Raw genomic sequence first — 6,002 nt, 5'->3', positions numbered from 1 at the left:
CAGGAGATTCTTTTCCCCCCTCCCCCCCATGTACATTCTCCCCTCCCCCTCTTAGTGATTATATCATATAAAGTTCTTCTGATCCCTCCATTACCAGTCCTGCAGATACTTGTCCATCGGTCAGACTTTGTTCCTCCACTAGATGGCAGCATTGTAGCAGTGATTGTTCAGCGGAGGTGAAGAGTGCGCTATGTCAGGCGATCACTCTGATTGGTCATGTGACATTCTGTGTAATTGATCTCCCCAGATATTGAACTGTGGGGGATGGAACGTCCCTCCTAATAAATATTTAATTATAAAGATTGGTATGAGAATTATTTTTCAGTGATGAGTATCCATCCATCCATCCATCCATCTGATGTATCTTTCCACCCAAAAGTTTTATTTTCTCATTTTGGGTGGAGTGGTGACCCCTCTCAGGTGGTCGGTGTCCTCCTCAGGACAGGAACTGACCCCTGTCATTCACACACATCTCCGGGGGGGGGGGGGGGGCGCGGTGCTCATTCACACGTCACCGGGGGGGGGGTGTCTTATTCACACACGTCTCCAGGGGGGCTCATTCACACACGTCTCCGGGGGAAGGGGTGTGTCTCATTCACACACGTCTCTGGGGGGTCTCATTCACACACGTCTCTGGGGGGTCTCATTCACACACGTCTCTGGGGGGGTCTCATTCACACACGTCTCTGGGGGGGGGGTCTCATTTACACACGTCTCTGGGGGGGGGGGGCTCATTTACACACGTCTCTGGGGGGGGGGGCTCATTCACACATCTCTGGGGAGGGGGGGCTCATTCACACACGTCTCTGGGGAGGGGGGGCTCATTCACACACGTCTCTGGGGAGGGGGGGCTCATTCACACACGTCTCTGGGGGGGCTCATTCACACACGTCTCTGGGGGGGCTCATTCACACACGTCTCTGGGGGGGGGCTCATTCACACACGTCTCTGGGGGGGTCTCATTCACACACGTCTCTGGGGGTGTGTCTCATTCACACACGTCTCTGGGGGGGTCTCATTCACACACGTCTCTGGGGGGGTCTCATTTACACACGTCTCTGGGGGGGGGGGCTCATTTACACACGTCTCTGGGGGGGGGGCTCATTCACACATCTCTGGGGAGGGGGGGGCTCATTCACACACGTCTCTGGGGGGGCTCATTCACACACGTCTCTGGGGGGGCTCATTCACACACGTCTCTGGGGGGGCTCATTCACACACGTCTCTGGGGGGGCTCATTCACACACGTCTCTGGGGGGGCTCATTCACACACGTCTCTGGGGGGGCTCATTCACACACGTCTCTGGGGGGGCTCATTCACACACGTCTCTGGGGGGGCTCATTCACACACGTCTCTGGGGGGGCTCATTCACACACGTCTCTGGGGGGGCTCATTCACACACGTCTCTGGGGGGGCTCATTCACACACGTCTCTGGGGGGGGGGTCTCATTCACACATCTCTGGGGGGGGGGGGGCTCATTCACACACGTCTCTGGGGGGGTCTCATTCACACACGTCTCTGGGGGGGTCTCATTCACACACGTCTCTGGGGGGGTCTCATTCACACACGTCTCTGGGGGGGTCTCATTCACACACGTCTCTGGGGGGGGTCTCATTCACACACGTCTCTGGGGGGGGGGGGTCTCATTCACATGCGTGTGTGGTTGTGAAGCAGATGTATGTCCTGGGTGTAATTCTCCCGCATGGCGTTGTCTCGGCCCAATGTTTTCCTTGCAGCGCTCTATGGGGGATGTCACTGCAGAGAATGACCCCCCCCCCCAATCTGTACTGGTCACAGGTGATGGAACACGGCGCCCCCTGGAGGTGATGCTGATAATTCAGTCGCTGTGTAGGTGATCGGTCCTCTTACACACAGTTGTCCATCCGTGTACGGAACATTCAGTCTCTGAATCCAGAACCCCCCCCCCCCCGGTGGGAGGATTATATGGGGGGGGGGGTTCTGGAATGGTTGGTGAACACGGTCAATGTGGATCTGATGTAGATCTCCTACTTCTCACATTGGAGGAGTTCTCATCATTTCTGATGAGAAATGGGGGGGTGCTGGGAGTCTAGACCTGTTCCTCATGATGATGATGATGATGGGGGGGGGGGGGGGGGGGGGTCAAGTCCTCTTTGGTGAGCGGACAGTGTTTCCGGTGGGGGGGGGGGGGGGGGGCTGTCTAAGGTCTAGATGTAGAATAGAATACCTGTTTCTCACGTGGGGGGGGGGGGGTGTCTGGCTGTCGCTGGTGAGCAGATCATTGGTGTTCCCAGGAGGGGGGGGGTCAGAGGTCTCAATATATACTACCTGTTTCTCATGGTGGGGGGGTTCAGGGTCTAGGTGTAGAATACCGGTTTCTCACGGTGGGGGGGGGGGGGGGTGTTTGGCGGTCTCAGGGGAACAGACCACCGGTATTCCGATGAGGAATTTTTCAGCAAACTGTGAAATATTTTCAGATAAAAGTTGTCTGAGAGGAGTCATTGTCCTCCAATCACACCAACCTATCCCGTATCACCGCACAGAGGAGGGCTCCTACCCCAGGAGCTTACACTCTAATGAGGAAGATGTTCCACATACAGATGGGATATATAAACACTGACAGAGGGTGGCATTCAATACCCCCCTCCCCCCCCCCACCGATGACCTCACCACTGAGCAGAAGCCATCTGTCATAACATTGGATTCTTTAACCCTTCGGCAGTAAAGGTTGTAGCCGGAGTTCTGCTTTAATTGCCCTTAAAGGGGCCCTCTGACTGGGAATCTGGACTTACTGAGATGTAACCCCCCCCCCCCCCCCCCATCTGTGTCCTTAGACTTCCACGTGCCAAGGGCAAGTCTTCTCTGATTGGTCATAGAACAAACGGCTCCAGCATTTGTGAGTAACCTCCAGACAGGTCCTCTTCATGGACTGATACAGAGATGTGGGGAACCCCTCATAATGAGCCCAGCAGGGGTACAGACCCGGGAACTCAGCACAGGGATGGTGGGAACCCTTCATAATGGGCACAGCGGGTGTACAGACCTGGGAACTCAGCACAGGGATGGGGGAGCCCCTCATAATGGGCACAGCAGGTGTACAGACCCGGGAACTCAGCACAGGGATGGTGGGAACCCCTCATAATGGGCACAGCGGGGGTACAGACCTGGGAACTCAGCACAGGGATGGTGGGAACCCCTCATAATGGGCACAGCGGGGGTACAGACCTGGGAACTCAGCACAGGGATGGTGGGAACCCCTCATAATGGGCACAGCGGGTGTACAGACCCGGGAACTTAGCACGGGGATGGTGGGAACCCCTCATAATGGGCACAGCGGGTGTACAGACCCGGGAACTCAGCACAGGGATGGTGGGAACCCCTCATAATGGGCACAGCGGGTGTACAGACCCGGGAACTCAGCACAGGGATGGGGGGAACCCCTCATAATGGGCACAGCGGGTGTACAGACCCGGGAACTCAGCACAGGGATGGTGGGAACCCCTCATAATGGGCACAGCGGAGGTACAGACCCGGGACTCAGCACAGGGATGGTGGGAAACTGCCATTCCACTCCCTGACAACGAGGTGTGAGGTTGCTGGTTCCTTAGCTCGTGTGCTTCCAGAAGCCAGGGGCTAGAGTTGCTTCTCTGCCCCAGGAAGGATGCTGGATCCTGGGGCGGACTCTGGCGGGGGCCCCCTGCATAGGCCTGAGACTATGGAAGACATGGAGCTCGGCCCAAGGAGGGGTGAATCCCTGTCTACCTTTAGACGGAGGACTGTTGAAAAGCTGAGGCGGATTGGGAAAGAGGAGGAGAAATTGGCAACTTTGAAAGTAGAATTTAAAAAGAAAAAGTTGTATTGTGCCAAACTGTACAGTAAGAAGAGACCGGCTCTGAGGCCTGAATTGAAGCTTTGAGGAAGCAGAAAGAGTTGGTGAGCTCTCTGAAGGAAAGCAGTGGAGCATTTAAGGAGAAATGCAGGAATGAGGAACGTTTCAGCCGTATGAGGAGAGGAACTCAGCACAGGGATGGGGGGAACCCCTCATAATGGGCACAGCGGGGGTGCAGACCCGGTAACTCAGCACAGGGATGGGGGGAACCCCTCATAATTGGCACAGTGGGGTACAGACCCGGGAACTCAGCACAGGAATGGTGGGAACCCCTCATAATGGGCACAGCGGGTGTACAGACCCGGGAACTCAGCACAGGGATGGGGGGAACCCCTCATAATGGGCACAGCGGGGGTACAGACCCGGTAACTCAGCACAGGGATGGGGGGAACCCCTCATAATGGGCACAGTGGGGTACAGACCCGGGAACTCAGCACAGGAATGGTGGGAACCCCTCGTAATGGGCACAGTGGGGTACAGACCCGGGAACTCAGCATAGGAATGGTAGGGACCCCTCATAATGGGCACAGTGGGTGTACAGACCCGGGAACTCAGCACAGGGATGGTGGGGACCCCTGGTAATGGATGGAGTAGAGCTCACTGGCCTCGGTTCTCGGTGCAGCAGCGCAGCGTTCTATACTCCATTGCAGAGTTTTGCTGGCGGTCCTCCAGCAGGGATCCAGGAACCAGTAAAGGATTAATGTCACGGTGTTTATAGTCGGGTTGAATGATGTCGGAGGTGGAAGGAGAGGAATGCTATTAGTGGCGTTCTTCATCTAAGTGGCTCTTCAGTTGTTGAGGAGTGTCGGAGTTCAGTGCTGGAGAAGCTTCTAGAAGGAGAGGACTTTGTTCCTCTGTACAGATTGGGTAGGAAATCAATTTTCATCTCCACTTCAACATGCAATCGCAGATCACAAAACCGACCGATCTCCACCCAGCATGAAGGACAATGCCAGGTGTAAGGTGGAGGAAATTACTGACCTAAATCTCTGTGATCTGGTGATCTCACTGCCATGAGTCACACAGAGGGGAGGAGGGGATGGCGAAGCCACAGCAGGTCCAGCAACAGAGAATCACCTAACCAATATTCGGCCAAGATCGTCCATCATTCTATAAGATTCCACCATTCACCAAGATCCCCTCCATCTACCAAGATCATCATCTGCCAAGATCCCCTCCATCTACCGAGATCATCATCTGCCAAGATCCCCTCCATCTACCGAGATCATCATCTGCCAAGATCCACCGAGATCATCATCTGCCAAGATCCCCTCCATCTACCGAGATCATCATCTGCCAAGATCCCCTCCATCTACCGAGATCATCATCTGCCAAGGTCCCCTCCATCTACCGAGATCATCATCTGCCAAGATCCCCTCCATCTACCGAGATCATCCTCTGCCAAGATCCACCGAGATCATCCTCTGCCAAGATCCCCTCCGTCTACCGAGATCATCATCTGCCAAGATCCCCTCCATCTACCGAGATCATCATCTGCCAAGGTCCCCTCCTACTGAGATCATCATCTGCCAAGGTCCCCTCCGTCTACCGAGATCATCCTCTGCCAAGATCCCCTCCATCTACCGAGATCATCATCTGCCAAGGTCCCCTCCATCTACCGAGATCATCATCTGCCAAGGTCCCCTCCATCTACTGAGATCATCATCTGCCAAGATCCCCTCCATCTACCGAGATCATCATCTGCCAAGGTCCCCTCCATCTACCGAGATCATCATCTGCCAAGGTCCCCTCCATCTACCGAGATCATCATCTGCCAAGATCCCCTCCATCTACCGAGATCATCATCTGCCAAGATCCCCTCCATCTACCGAGATCATCATCTGCCAAGATCCCCTCCATCTACCGAGATCATCATCTGCCAAGATCCCCTCCATCTACCGAGATCATCATCTGCCAAGATCCCCCTCCATCTACCGAGATCATCCTCTGCCAAGATCCCCTCCGTCTACCGAGATCATCCTCTGCCAAGATCCCCTCCGTCTACCGAGATCATCATCTGCCAAGATCACCTCCGTCTACCGAGATCATCCTCTGCCAAGGTCCCCTCCGTCTACCGAGATCATCCTCTGCCAAGGTCCCCTCCGTCTACCGAGATCATCATCTGCCAAGAT

This window comes from Pelophylax lessonae, assembly GCF_965119305.1.
Source record: "Pelophylax lessonae genome assembly, chromosome: 1".
NCBI lineage: Eukaryota > Metazoa > Chordata > Amphibia > Anura > Ranidae > Pelophylax > Pelophylax lessonae.
Note: the sequence above shows the minus strand (reverse complement) of the source record.